The sequence below is a fragment of the Lutra lutra genome, chromosome 2 (assembly GCF_902655055.1).
Source record: "Lutra lutra chromosome 2, mLutLut1.2, whole genome shotgun sequence".
NCBI lineage: Eukaryota > Metazoa > Chordata > Mammalia > Carnivora > Mustelidae > Lutra > Lutra lutra.
The window spans coordinates 38,884,570-38,900,826 of NC_062279.1; positions in this window are offsets into that span (position 1 = coordinate 38,884,570).

Genomic DNA, 16,257 nt, shown 5'->3' on the forward strand with positions numbered 1-16,257 from the left:
GTCCTGGGATCGAGCCCCACATCAGGCTCTCTGCTCAGCAGGGAGCCTGCTTCCTCCTCTCTCTCTGCCTGCTTCTCTGCCTACTTGTGATCTCTGTCTGTCAAATAAATAAATAAAATCTTTAAAAAAAAAAAAAGGACGTGTGAATGCTTCAGTTTGTTCTGTTTCAAGACTATTTTTGGTTATTTGGGTTTTCTTGAGATTACATATAGGTTTTAGGATATATTTTTTCTATTTTTGCAAAAAATGTCATTGGGACTTTGATAGAGATTGCACTGAATCTGTAGATTACTTTAGGTAGTATTGACATTTTAACAGTATTAAGTTTTCTATGGAGTATGTTTTCATTTACTTATGTCTTTAATTTCTTACAGCAATACTGTGTAGTTTTCATTGTACAAAGCTTTCACCTCCTTGGTTAATTCCTAAGTATTTTATTCTTTTTAATGCTATTGTAAATGGAAATATCTTTATAACTTTTCATTGTTTGTATATAAAAATGTAACTGATTTTTGTGTGTTTGACTTCATATCCTGCTACTTTGCTGAATTTATGTATTCTAACAGCTTTCTTGTGAAGTCTAAGGTTTTCTACTTTTAAGATCATATCTGCAAGCAGAGACAATTTGACTTCTTTTTCAAGTTGGCTACTTTTATTTCTCTTTCTTGCCTAATTGCTCTAACAAGAACTTCCAGTATTGTGTTAAATACAAGTGGTGGAAATGAATGTCCTTGTCTAGTTCCTGATCTTCGAGGAGAAGCTTTCACCATTTCACCATTGAATATGGTGTTTGCTGTGTCTTTTATTATGCAGAGGTAGTTTACTTCTCTTCCTATTTTGTTGAGTATTTTTATCATGAAAGGGTATTGAATTTTGTCAAGTTCTTTTTCTGCATCAACTGAGATGATCTTGTGGTTTTTTTCCTTCATTTTGTTGATGTGGCCTATTACATTGACCAAGTTTCATATATTGACCCATCCTTGCATCCCAGGAATAAATACCACTTGATCATTGTGTATAATCCTTTTTGCATCAGGACTCATAAATGATACTGATCTATACCTTTCTTGTAGTATTTTTGTCTGGCTCTGGGTTATATTGGCATTGAATGAGTGAGAAAGTGTTTTTTCCTCTTCCATATTTTGGAAAAATTTGAGAAGGATTGATAACACTTCTTTAATTGTTTGGTAAGATTCACCAGTAAAGCCATCAAGTTCAGGGCTTTTTTTGGGTGAAACATTTTTTATTACATATTTGGTCACCTTACTAGTTATATAAGTCTGTTAATTCATAGCAGTTTAACTTCAGTAACAAAAACTTTGCTTATTTGCAGCCCTGTCCCACCCCTTTCAGTTGTTGCTATCACAGAGTTACATCTGTATTCATCTAAAATATAAATTTATTCATCTAAATTCATTAGTCTCCTAAATTATGTAGAAAGCAAAATTTGTAGTTACAAATTAAAGAAATACTAGTTTGATACTATAAAATTGGGCATTTTTTCTTAAAATACATGTCTCTAAATCATGCAGAAAGCAAAAGGTACAGTTGCAATAATACTAGCTTTTATAATTGCCCATGTATTTACCATTATTAGATTTTTATCTCTCCATATGGTTTTGATTTACTGACTAGTGTCATTTCATTTCACCTTGCCAGTCTCCCTTGAGCATTTCTTGTAGGGCAGGTTTAGTGGGTCATGGACTCCCTTAGCTTTTATTTATCTAGAAGTGTTGTAATTTCTTCCTCATCTTTGAAGAACAGTTTTGTTCCATACTTTCTTTTGTTGACAGTATTTTTCTTTTAGCACTTTGAATGTATTGATCCACTGTCTCCTGGCCTCCAAAGTTTCTGATGAGAAATCTACTCATAATCTTATTGAAGATCCCTTGTTATGTGATGATTTGCTTCTCTCTTGCAGCTCTCAAGAGTCTCTGTCTTTGGCTTTTGAAAGTTTGATTATAACGAGTCTTAATGAGGGTCTCTTTGAATTCATCTTGTTTGAAGTTTTTGACCTTGGATATTTATATTCATATCTTTCATCAAATTTGGGATATTTTCAGCCATTATTTTTGAAAGTTTGATTATAACGAGTCTTAATGAGGGTCTCTTTGAATTCATCTTGTTTGAAGTTTTTGACCTTGGATATTTATATTCATATCTTTCATCAAATTTGGGATATTTTCAGCCATTATTACTTCAAATAATCTCTATCCCTTTCTGTCTCTCATTTCTTTCTGGGACTCCCATGATGCATATGTTGGTCCCCTCAATGGGGTTATGTCCCACAGGTCCCTTAAGTTTTGTTTTCTTTTCTTTTCTTTTTTTCTGTTCTTTGGCCTCAATAATTCCCATTGGCCTGTCTTCAATTCACTGAATCTTTCTTCTGCTGTTCAAATATGCCTTTGAATCTGCCAGTGAATTTTTCATTTCAGTTACTAAATTTTTCAGCTCCAGAGTTTCCTTTTTGAATTCTTTTAAAGTTTTCTGTATCTTCGATATTTCCATTCTGTTCACACATCATTTTCTTGACTTTCTACAGATCTTCTTTTAGTTCTTCGAGGACCTTTAAGACAGTTTTTTAAAGTCTTTGTCTAGATTACTAGGTATTTCTCAGGGACAGTTTCTATTATTTTTTCCTTTGAATAGGTCATAATTCCTGGGGGGGTTTTGTATACGTTGTGATTTTTGCATTGAACTGGACTTTTGAAACTAATAATGCAGTAACTGTGTAAATCAGACACCCCTTTTCCCCAGAGTTTGCTGTTTTTTGTTATTGTTTGAGTTTATCAGTTTTGGTTTTTGGTTTGTTGTAGGCTATCTCAGTGCCAAGGAGTGACCTGAGGTATAAACTTAATGTCTTCTCAGGTCTTTTCTGAGCCTTTTTTTTCTGGGCATGCACAGTCACTTTCTAGTATTCCCAGCATATGAGATTATTTTTGAATGTGCTAGTTTTTAAGTCTGGCTCCCAAGTAGGGAAAAAATGAAAAATAAATGGGGAAAGAAAAGGTACCAGCCCTTTAGGTCCCTTGGAAGTCACCTCAAACAGAGGGAAAGAGGCTTACAACAGTGAGGGGAGGTTCAATAATGGCTGCCTGCCTCTCTGCACCTCTGGGATCAGAAAAATGAATCAGCCATCAGAGCACAGAACCCCCTGTATTTAGAGAATTTGGTCTTTTTTACCCACATATGGAGTGCAAGCTGCTCCAGGAACACTTGTACAACTACCTACCACATGGCTAGGAGTGAAGGATGGATAACTGCTACTGAGCTAAGAGCTGAAACTGACCAAAATTAACTGTGATTTACCATGCAAGGGTTCCCTAGAAGTTGTAAGCCTTCAACAGACTCCAGGATTCCAAAATAGTTACAAAAGACAGATTCTGCCAGTGTAATTACTATCTAGGCAAAGAGACAGATTCCTGATGCTTCCTACTCTACCTTCCCAGAATCCTCTGAGAACTGTTTTTTTTAATCTATCTAATAAACCAGCTCTGAAAATACTCTCACTTGTCAAAACAACTTCATTTTTAATTTTTTTTATTTTTTTTAAGATTTTATTTATTTATTTGACAGAGAGAGATCACAAGTAGACAGAAAGGCAGGCAGAGAGAGAGAGAGAGAGAGAGGGAAGCAGGCTCCCCGCTGAGCAGAGAGCCCGATGCGGGACTCGATCCCAGGACCCTGAGATCATGACCTGAGCCGAAGGCAGCGGCTTAACCCACTGAGCCACCCAGACGCCCCACAACTTCATTTTTTAAAAGCAAAATCAGTATCCTTTATTTACAACTTGGCTTCAAATAACATAGTTGTTTCTGTTAGAACAGCCCTTCCATGGCTGAAAAACAATTACTGAGTGCTGTGAAAATTAATAAAGGAAAATCACACTGAAGTGGAGTTGGGAAGCCAGAAGAGAGCAGCACCATGCAACATCAATTATCAACACCAATAGAAGAGTTCCTAATAGGAAAGAATCATCAATTCCAAGTCCCAATAGGAAAAGATGTACATTGCATCTCCCACAAGACCTCTCTTACCCCTGCAGCTCACCCAGTGGGAAACTGTCATCACCTTGGACTCTTACTTTTCTCCAATAGACTTTTGTTCAAACAATCCCGCCCAGCTTTCTCCTCCATAATATAACATTCCTCTCCTGCTTTGGGGGACATGCTTACGGTTTCACCCTAGCTTGGCATGTTCCTAAATTGCAGTTTTCTGTTATTCCTAAGTAAGCCCATTTTTGCTGGTAAAATAACTGTTTTAGTTTTTTTTTTTAAGATTAACAGGGTATTCAAAGGACTGTACTATAGATTCTGAAGGCAATAATGTTGATCAAGTATTTACTGAGTCATACTATTCTATGCCTTCAGTAGGATAGACTTGTAAATCTTCACAGCAACTTTTTTTTTTTCCTCAGCAACTTTATTTGCTTACAAATTCTTCTAGCTTGTTAAGGAAAACTATTCAAAATAAATTCACACAGTTACCTAAGCCTTGTTTTTTGTCCCAGTTCTATTGGGTTCTATGAGAATAAAAGTAAATGACAATATCTGTCCCCAAGGAATTTACAATGAATCCTTAGAGAACCCCCCACGTGTAAATCTGAAAATATGAGATTGTTTGACTCAGGAAAAAGATTGTTTAAAGAGCCAGGACTATGACGTTTGAAAGGAAATTATTTGCTTGGGTTCAAAGCTTTGTATATGAGAGGATTTTTAAGCCTCGTAAGTGGGGTATTCCTTGGGACTCAAAGTTGTTCCCAGCTCCAATATAAATTTTTTTAAACTTCAAGTTCCTGCTTCTGTTATCTCTGAAGCTGCAATTTTCCTCAAGTATAAGTCTGGCAATTTCATTGCCTCTCTTAAAAAGCTTTAGTGGCTACACACTGCCTACAGAAAAGGAAGGGAGTAAAGGAGGTTAATATTTTTTATGCACCTGTGTCCAGGACAACGTATGAACTGCCCTCCACAAATTGCCTCGTTTAATCTTCTTACATTGTCTCCCAGTTGAATCACCCTTTCTGGTTGAATCACCCTTTCTCTTTCCCTAAATGGTTTCTAATCTTTTTATACTCACAGTTTTACTATTTTCTGTTCATTATGATCCCACCAAAATTCTTTGGAGAATTAAGTAAGGTATAAATAATTTTATATTAGGAACACTGGAACAAACAAGATGATTTAAGCATGACTGCAATCTCATTTCCTGAATAGATCATGAAAACATGATGAGAAACGGCATATGGCTCATCTAATTTCATTTGTTAGCAAACGCAGCGTGTGTGCACCCACTTGGCTGTGTTTGCAGGCGTGGCCACCCTCAACCTCCAGACAAGGCAGCTGGCCTTCAGTCTCAGTGAGGCTGCAGTCCACCTCCGTCATTTTTATAATAGATCACCAACTTTGCCATCTCCTGGTATCTAAAGCTTTCTGATATGCAGTCAACACTATCACATGTGTACACTTGCATGAACCCAGTCATGAGTAACAGGCTGCCAACCATGGGGTGTCAACAGTTTAATAAACAAAACAAGAGAGATACTGAGGGCCATATCAACAGTCTCTTTCTCTTGGTTCCACAACTTTTATTGCTGTATCAAACTTGGTCCAGAAAGCAGTTGCCCTGGGCTAATGGGAATGTATTAGTTCCTTGATTTTAGCAAAGAAATAGCTGTGTGAATAACATCTCCATGTCTTCCAAAAATTAGAGTCAAAGACATTCTCAATTATGTCAATTTTTGTCATATTTATAAGAAGTTTTATAAGAAAAACAAGAAATTTTTCTCAAAATATAGTACAAGTAAAAATTTGTCTCTTCAGCCTTCTGTGATTCATTATATCAGACAGAGGAGTCCTACTGGTTCCCATTTTTAGCCTTCCTACCAGGGAGCTCAGAGCCAATTACTGTGTCCATTGCCTCCCCATGGCTTCCCATCACATTGCCCTGGGCCTTTCCTTAAATAGTTTCTGATCTTTTTATACCTACAATTTTACTATTTTGTCTTAATTTAAAAAGCTATGCCAAATCTTGAGGAGAATTAAGAATAAATAAGTACATCGTAGTAACTTGGACATATATTAGTAAACTGGTGTTCCCAGTTTTTAAAACATGTGGAATAATGAGCCATTTCACGGAATACAAATTCCTGGGTGAGGAACATAAACAAAGGTGGTACTGAAGACGAGACATAGTGTCCTATTACTCTAGAATTTTACGAAGAGTGACTAGATCATAAAAATAATAGTATGCCATATGCTTCATCTAAAATTCAATAGTAGGGGCACCTGGGTGGCTCAGTGGGTTAAACCTCTGCCTTCGGCTCAAGTCATAATCTCAGGGTCCTGAGATCAAGTCCCACATCAGGCTCTCTGCTCAGCAGGGAGCCTGCTTCCCTCCCCACCCCCTGCCTACTTGTGATCTCTGTCTGTCAAATAAATAAATAAAATCTTTTAAAAAAATAAAATTCAATAGTAAAAAAAAAAGGTGTGAAGTTTAAAAAATTAATATTAAAAGAAAAGTAGTATGCCAAGTGCAACTCCTCTCAATTTTGTGAACAAACAGAAGGTCAGACACTGTAGTGTGCAACCTGTATGGAACCTGTGCCTCAGAGGAAGAAAGGGTATCACCCAGTGGGGGAAATCAACAAGAACACAATCACAGAATAATATGCTTTTGTAAAAGTAGGAAAGGGCAGAAGTGGTGCAAAAGAACACAGGAAGGACTCCAAGAACAAGAAATCACAAAAGCTTCCTGGAAAGGGTAGCCTAAGCCAAGACCTGAAACATGAGAGCAGTTAGCCAGGCCACAGAGGGAAGAGGAGATGACTATTTGGGGTGGGAATACCAAGAGCAAGGCACAGAGCCATATGGCACATACAGCACAGCACGGAAGGTGCTCCAAGAAGCTGGGCATGGTAATACATTAGGATAAGAGTGGGTTGTGGGAGGAGGGTAGCTTCCCATCTTATACGGTCCCATAGGAGACACGTGGGAGTCTCTAAAGGACTTGAAGCTAAGATCTGAAAGGATTAGAATGATATTTTAAAATCTGATTTGCATTTAGAAAAATGCTTCTGGTGACTATGGAGAATGGAGGCCACACCACAGGTAGAAATCGGTGACTGTGCTGGCTGTCCAAGTGAGAAGAAATAAGGACCCTATAGCACATGAAGATGGGGATGGGAAGGCAATGGGCAGGCAGTTCTGCTTCCTATAGTGGCAGACTAGGTCATTTGGGTCAATTCACACTGAAGACAATTTAAAAACTGGTTAAAATATAGAAACATTTTTCTGAAGACATCAAATTGCTAACAAGCCAGTGAGAACCAGTTGCACCAAGATCTAGGAGAAAACAGAAGCCCAGAGAAGTGAGTTCGACATTTGCCAAGGCCAGGTGTTAACCAAGAGACTGAATAGCACTGCCAACAACTAAATGCAGTGATCCTATATCTGAGGTTCACAGACCCTTCAATTCAGGGGGTCTATGACCTTGGTTAAGAAAAAAAATTACATCTTTCTTTTCCTTATCCACTAAATGAAACTTAGACATTTCTTCTATTATTAATCTAGGCCACAAGCTGTAGTAATAGCCACAGTACTTGAGACATTTGTCATCAACAGAAATCAGATATTTTCATGCCACATTTACAGTTGTTGCAGATCCCTCCAAATGTCATTTACGTTCATCACAATTCTAAATTACAGTTGGAATTCAACCTGCTGCTAGCACTTGCCATTTAATACATTAGCAGAGAAGCACATGTATTACCGTATCACAAACTTTAATTCAGTGTTTTTATAACTTTATTTCAATATAATAGGTTTCCTTTGTAATCCTATTTAATGATTTTAGGGGCACCTGGTGGGCTCAGTTGGTTAGGTGTCTGACTCTTGATCTCAGCTCAGGTCTTGATCTCAGGGTGATGAGCTCAGGCCCTGTGTTGGGCTCCACACTTCCTTAAAAAACTTAAAACAAAACATTGTTCCAAGGAGTCCATAGCTCCATCAGATTGTCAAAGGGCAAAAAAGGTTAAGTACCTCTTGCCTGGTGGGAGTAGTGGCACAAAAATTAGAGTTCTGTGCCTGTGAAGGTTGAGACTTCTGGTAAACCAACCTCCTTTGGGATCAGAACTCAGGGAGCAAAAGAGAATCAGAAGCAAAATAAGCCCTCATACACAGATTCTAGATCAGCTTTGAATCATGTGGATGGTCCTGCAATTTTTAACCTCATAAATTTGATTAAAGCAATCCAGACTGCTGGGGAACAGAACTAAAATCATCTCTGAGGAAAGAGAACATCCTAGGCCTCAAATGATTTCTATAAATAATTTTTCAAATGTAACATCCAGCATAAAGTTAACGAGGCACATAAAGAGAAAAGATAATATGTTTGAGAACCAATAGAAGCAACAGATAACAGAAAGTCAGGTATTCCAAACAGTGGAATTAATTGGCACAGACTATAAAAAAAAAAATCCTCAATATTCATGGGGAAAAAAGATGACCTCAAAAATTTCATTGAGGAACTAGAAGCAATAAAAAACATTGGGGAAAAAAGGGGGAGTGGGGTTAGCAATGATTAAGTCTAAAGAAGTAGATGAACTTTCAGGTTGGAGGTGTGTGGGAATTACAGTAGAGGAGAGAGAAGTCTAGAATGACATCCAATCTGGGAAACTGTGAAAATAAAGACTACATTAATTGGTATAGAAAAATATAGAAAAATTTTGTTAGTTGGAAGTAAAGTGAAGGAAATGATGATGTCATGCACATATGGACCTTAACGTATTCATGGGACATGAAAGTGGAAATTCCTACAGAAATATGACTGGCTGGAGCTCAGAAAGGAGGTGTGGCATGGAATATAACATGGAAGTCATCAGTATTCAGGTGAAGTTGAAGTCCTAGGAGCAGATGAGATAACCAAAGGACAAGTGTAGACTAGAGGGTATGGAGAGAGTTCCATAGATCAAGGATTCTGGGTACAAGTGATGAAACTCAACCTGAGTTAACTTCAGGAAAAGGAATTTACTGGCTCTTGTCATCAAAAATGGCAGCTGGCCTCCAATGACCAACTAGGTCCACAGATCCCAGCACTACTTTGAGAGGGATATGTGTTCACACGTGTGCACGTGTATGTGTGTGTACAGTTTCTATCTTTTCTCCTGCATCTCCATGTCTTTGACCTTATTCTCTCCTGCAGATGGGGTTTCTCTTGAACAGGAAATAGAGCTGCAGGCAGCTTCATGGTTACTCCACTCCAGTTTAGCGAATTCACGTGTTAAAGTCCCACCCCTCTAAGGTGATGCTATTTGGAGGTGGGCTCTTTGAGAGGTAATAAGGTTAGAGGAGGTCATGAGGGTGAAGCTTCAATGATGGGATTACTGCCCTTATAAGAAGAGAGGGAGATCAGAGATACCTCCCTTTCTACCATGGAAGGACACAGCAAGAAGGCAAGGAGGTAACCAACTACAAACCAGGAAGTGGGCTTTCACTAGAATCCATCTAATGCTGGCATCTTGATCTCAGACTTCCAGCCTCCACACCTATGAGAAATAACTATTTCTGTCTGTTTTTTAAGCCACCCAGATTATGGTACTTGCTTTGGCAGCCTAAACTAAGACAGCATGCACAAGTTCCATGGAATTTCCATCCTGGGAGTCTCTGAGAAAGATGTAGATGTGTCCTCCATCATTGGGAAATTGGGAATTCCTTGCTGCTTGTGATTCACAGCCAACCAAGATGCTTTAGTCTCCAGTGACATTTAAAATGAAACTGCTTAAAAATAAACTATCAGGACTACATCAAAATAAAAAATTTCTGCGGAGTAAAGGAAACAATCAAAACCAAAAGACAACCCACTGAATGGGAGAAGATATTTGCAAATGATATCTCCAGTAAGGGGTTAGTATCCAAAATGTGTAAAGAACTTGTACAACTCAACACCAAAAAACACCCAAATAATCCAATTTAAAAATTTTCAGAAGACCTGAACAGATATTTTTCTAACAAAGACATAAAGATGGGCCAAAGGTATATGAACAGATGATCCACATCACTCATCTTCAGGGAAATGCAAATCAAAAACGCAACGAGATAGGACCTCACACCTGTTTGAACAGCTAAAATCAAAACCACAAAAAACAACAATTGTTGGCAAGGATGTGGAGAAAAAAGGAACCCTCATGCACTGTTGGTGGGAATGCAAACTGCTGTAACCACTGTGGGAAACAGTGGGGAGGCTGAACTACCCTATGATCCAGTAATTCCACTACTGAGTATTTTCCCAAAGAATACCCAAATGCTAATTTGAAAAGAAACATGCACCTTTATGTATATTGCTGCTTTATTTACAACAGCCAAGTTATGGAAGCAACCCAATCGTCCATCTATGGAGGAATAGATCAAGAAGATGTGGTATAGGGGCCCCTGGGTGGCTCAGTCGGTTAAGCGTCTGCTTTTGGCTCAGGTCACGATCCAGGGTCCTGGGATAGAGCCCGCCATTGGACTCCTTGCTCTGTGAGGAGCCTGCTTCTCCCTTTCGCTTTGCCCACCACTCCCCCTACTTGTTCTCACTCTCTCCCTTTCTGTCAAATAAAGAAGAAGAAGGAGGAGGAGGAGAAGTTGTATGTATACAACAGAATATGACTCAACCATAAAAAAGAATGAAATTTTGTCATTTGCAATAATGGATAGGATAGATCTACAGAGTATAATGCTAAGTGAAATGCCTGAGTCAGAGAAAGACAAATACCATATGCTTTCACTCATATGTGGAATTTCACTCAAATGAAGGAAACAAAAAAGAGACAAACAAAAAAAGAGACTCTTAACTACAGAGAACAAACTGATGGTTATCAGAGGGATAGTGGATGGGGGATGGGTGAAGTAGGTGAAGGGGATTAAGAGAACACTGATCCTGATGAGCACTGAGCAATGCATAGAATCGGTGAATTACTGTATTGTACACCTGAAATTAATATAACTCTGTATGCTAATTATACTGGAATTAAAATGTTTTAAAAATGAAATTACTTAATTTTACTGAATTAAACAGAACAGACAGGAGTCTGGACATGATGACCAACTATGAAGCCATCAACTTGTATGTGGCAATTAGAGGCATAAACTAGATCTGATGACCAATTTGGTCTTGGTTTTTAAGGGATAAATTAGTTTTATGGGATAAAAAAATGCAGGAGGAAATGGTTGGGAAATTATTTAATTGACAGGAAAAGGAAGGAATTAAACAGCTTTAAAAAAAATGAATGTTAAAAGACCAAAATTCTCTATATTATCATTAGCAGGGGGAAAGCAATGGAAAAGAAATGGAAGCTCATAAAAATCAAACTGTTTTCCTAAAGTATAAGTCAGCACAGTCGGGAACATATATAAAGAACAAAAGAATCAGAAAAGTGACAAGTGACAAAGAAAGCCAAACCCAGAACTTTTTACAAAGAGGAAAGAGACCTATATGGTATCATGAAGAAAAGGCTTTTTGTCACAATACTGGATCAGTCTACCAAAGAAGGTTGTAGAAGCTAAGATCTTGGAGATGCAAAAAAAAAAAAAAAAAAGTCACAGCTACTTTTCTGTTCCTGAAAGCTTTCAACACTTGCTTGCCTCATGCTTGCAAAGGCTTGGACCAAAATCTCCCAAATTCCCTTGTAGTTTTCAACCTGCCTGCAGCCCAGCAATCTTCTGCAATTTTATGCCTAGACCCACACGTGCCTCTTACAGAAAATTAACACAAAATCCTTACATCTGCAAGGTGCTTTTTGTTTATCAAGATGTTTTCACAAGGAACAGGTTACCATGAAATGATGCTGGGATTTGGAGTCAAACTTAGGCTCACGTCCTGAATCTGCATTTTTTTGAAAGATTTTATTTATTTTTTGAGAGGGAGAATGAGAGAGCACAAGCAGGGGGAGGGGCAGAAGGAGAGGGAGAGGGAGAACGGGGCTCCTCTGATGCAAGGCTCAATCCCAGGACCCTAGGATCATGACCTGAGCTGAAGGCAGAACGCTTAACTGACTGAGCCACCCAGGCTCTGCATTTTTATCAACTCAGGAACTGTGCAGAAATCACTTCCTTATATGTGAAAGAGGAAGAATAGTAACACCAACGTAACAGGGCTGTCATAAGGAAAAATTGAGATGAGGTGTGAAAAGGTTTTTGAAAATTCTAAAATATTAATGCATATGTAAATTGTTCCATTACTGCCGTCTTCTACAATATATTGACGTAGACAGAGGTCCCTTTCCCATTTGTAGACTATCATGGATGTTCATAATTACCCATAAGTGGTTTGACCAAGACTGGAACCTACCACTTTTGACGCAGAAAATCAGTTATCTTTCCTGAGCCACGTCACTTGCCCAGCAGAAATAGGTTCTAGCCTTCTGCTCTTCAGACAGCAGTCACACAGACAACGCCTACCCAACTCCCCAGTTTCTGTGTTCTGTGTAATAAGTAGTAAGGTTGTTTATCTTGTGGTAGATCTTTTCCACTTCTAACTTTGGTTCAATATGTTCTTCCAACTCAACGTCTCTTTGTGGGTGAAAGGTTTTTTAAAATCTTTGAGACCTTCTTTCATTGCCTGTATGCACAGTGTATTTCTGTGTTTACCAGATAAGGGAAATTTCGGTGTATGGGATAAATGCACGTAATCCTGACAGAAGGAGTTCTGGTTGATAGCCAGAAACTCCCCTTTCGGTCCACATTAGCTTTGATACCAGTGCTAGGATCTCGTTGATCTAGATGCTTGGTATTAGGCAATGAGGATGGAGATAAACCAACTCTTAGGTGGTGCAGGTCAATTGAAAACCTACAGCTTATTGAAAGGACCAAAAACAAGAGGAAAAGAAGAGAAATCTAGAAGAACACAGTCCAGCTATTTATGTTCCTTCCAAATAACCTCACACTTAAAATAATAGAAAAATAATAGAAACGTAGGTAGTAAGTACTAGATACAGCTGTAACAGACTGATATTAATGAAGCAAAATAGGGGTACTGTTAGAATTATCAATGTAGACTGCAAGGCAGAAAGATTAAATAGGACAAAAAGGGATGGGTGTCTGGGTGGCTCAGTGGCTTAAGCCTCTGCCTTCTGCTCAGGTCATGATCTCAGGGTCCTGTGATCGAGACCTGCATCGAGCTCTCTGCTCAGTGGGGAGCCTGCTTCCCCCACCCCCATGCCTGCCTCTCTGCCTACTTGTGAATTTTCTCTCTGTCAAATAAATAAATAAAATCTTATCACTCTATATAAGATAGACTCACCAAGAAGGTATAATAGCACTGAGCTTCCATGCACCAAACAAGGCAGTATTGCAGTGATATAAAGCTTAGTTATCAGAGAGTATATGAATTTGATAAAAACACTGTCATCATAGAAGATTTGAACACTCATTCCTCAGAATTTGCATTCAAGTGAGGGAATTTTATTTTAACAAAAGAAGAAAACACTTTTTTTTTTTTCAAGAAAACTTGTTCACATTTTGACCAACAAAGAAAATCTCAATAAATTCCCCAAGATAAAGGTAATAAAGACCACATTTTCTGAATGCTAGAAGTTAAACCCCATGTGGTCAGCAACCTTCCCATTTCTGTTCACCTGTGCACCTCAGCACCTAACACACCCTTTACCTACAACGTGGTAATCCAGAGTATTGGTGCATAAGAAAGAAAGGAAAGGTGACCCCAATAGAACTTAAAATCAAGATGAAAAATATCTTCCCCAAGGATCATCCCTTAGAAATTTCAATAACATGCTTAAGAATAATCCTCATGGGGGCGCCTGGGTGGCTTAGTCCATTAAGTGCCTGCCTTCTGTTCAGTCATGATCCCAGGATGCTGGGATCCAGCCCCACTTTGGCGGGCTCTCTGCACAGCCAAGAGCCTGCTTCTCCCACTCCACACCCCGCCCCCACGCTTTCTCTCATTATCTCTGTCTCTCTCAAATAAATAAATAAAATCTTTAAAAAAAAAAAAAGACAGCCCACTGTGCCAACGTTATTTATTAACCCAAGAACTACTAGTTTGTTTAAAAAATATACAAATGGCTTACTGTAAACTTGGCAGATTTGACTATGTGTTTCACTGAAGGAAATGGAAATGGCAGAAAATATATGAGAAAAATGCTACACGCCATTTTCATTTAAAAATATGATCACGGGGCACCTGCGTGGCTCAGTTGTTAAGTGTCTGCCTTCAGCTCAGGTCATGATCCCACGGTCCTGGGATCGAGCCCCGCATCAGGCTCCTTGCTTGGCAGGGAAGCCTGCTTCCCTCTCTCCCACTCCCCCTGCTTGTGTTCCCTCTCTCGCTGTGTCTCTCTCTGTCAAATATATAAATAAATCTTTAAATAAATAAATCTTTAATGAATAAATCTTTAAATAAATTTAAATCTTTAAAAATAAATAAATAAATAAATAAATAAATAAATAAATAAATAAATATGTGATCAGGGCGCCTGGGTGATTCAATAAGTTGAGTGTCCGACTTGATTACGGCTTAGGTCATGATCTCTGGGTCACGAGACTGAGTCCCACATGGGGCTTTGCTCTGGGTGAGGAACCTGCTTAGGATTCTCTCTCTCCCTCTGCTCCTCTACCCCGCCATTCTCTCTCTCTCTAAAATAGATAAATATTTAAGAAAAAAATCATGAGATACTGTTTTTCACCTTTCATATTGGAAAATATTTTGAAGTGTGATCACTGTAGTGATGGTGAAGCTATCGAAAGAGGGCAACTCTTGAAGGTTATTGGTGAAATTGTAAACTGACACAGTCTTTCTGGAGGCAATATGGGGTGCCCTTTGAACTAACAAGTCTTCATTCTCAATATCTGTCATGAAGAAATTCTCACACAAGTACACAAGTGTATGTATGCAAGAGTTTTTATGGGGGCGTGGTTTTTTTTTAAAGATTTTATTCATTTATTTGAAGAGAAAGAGAGAGCACAAGCAGGGAGAGCTGCAGAGGGAGAAGAAGAAGCAGGCTCCCCACTGAGCAGGGACTCCAAAGTAGGTCTCAATCTCAGAACCCTGGGATCATGACCCCAGCTGAAGGCAGACGCTTAACTGACTGAGCCACCTGGGAGCCCCAGTATGTATGTGCCCCAGTATACAAAAGTTTTAGTTGCACTACTTTACTGGCAAAAAAAAAAAAAATTGAGAATCACCTACGGGGCGCCTGGACGGCTGTTGGTTAAGCATCCAACTCTTGGTTTCAGCTCAGGTCATGATCTCCGGGCTGTGGGATTGAGCCCCGCCTCAGGCTCTGCACTCAGTAGGCAGTCCGCTTCTTCCCTCTCCCTCTGCCCCTTCCCCTGCTCCTACTCGGGCTCTATCTCTCTAAATTAAACAAATTAATCTTTTAAAAATATTTAGAATCACCGAACTGCGTGTGATAGAGTATGGTGGACCCTAATGCTAGAATACCATGCCCCATGGGTGAAAAATGAGCCACGTTTATAATACGAAATGATGTTCACTGCTGTATGTATTAAGTGTAAAATACATATTGACTTTATACATATTCATTCTGAGGCCATTTTTGTAAGAATAAAATCTCCAAACCCCTATATAATTAACAATTTTACCTCCTTGCTGTTTTTTTTTTTATTTTTAAAAGATTTTATTTGACACAGATCACAAGTAAGCAGAGAGGCAGGGGGTGTGGAGGAAGGAGGCTCCCTGCTGAGCAGAGAGCCTGATGTGGGGCTCGGTTCCAGGACCCCCACCTCCGTCTGCCTCTCTGCCTACTTGTGATCTCTGTCTGTCAAGTAAATAAATAAAATCTTTGAAAAAAAAAAAGATTGAAGGGATGGAGAGAATACAGCGGTCTGCAGAGGAGGCTGGAGAAGGATGCCAGAAGTGAGAACACAGGGGAAGTGAGAACACAGGGGAAGTTGTCCAGCCCCTGAGGCAATCTGATCTGATCATGTCTGGCACAGGTGTGCCATGCCCGCCTGCCTGGTGGGATTCCTTATAGAGGGACTTTGTAGCCTGTGACCCTGTCACTCGGGCCACAACTGACTGAACCAGAGATCCAAGCCCCAGGCCCTATAGGAGTGATATTGGTCAATGAGTGCCTCACCCAGTGACCTTCCTCTCTTCTTTAGATCACACCCACATACACACCAAGGGGTACAGAGTAATAAATCGTCCCAGAAACAGAAACACAGAAAGAAGGCAGTGGCGAGCGTGATTGGGAAGAAACCCTGAGGTGGAGAGAAGGGCAGCCAAAAAGTGGGCAACAGG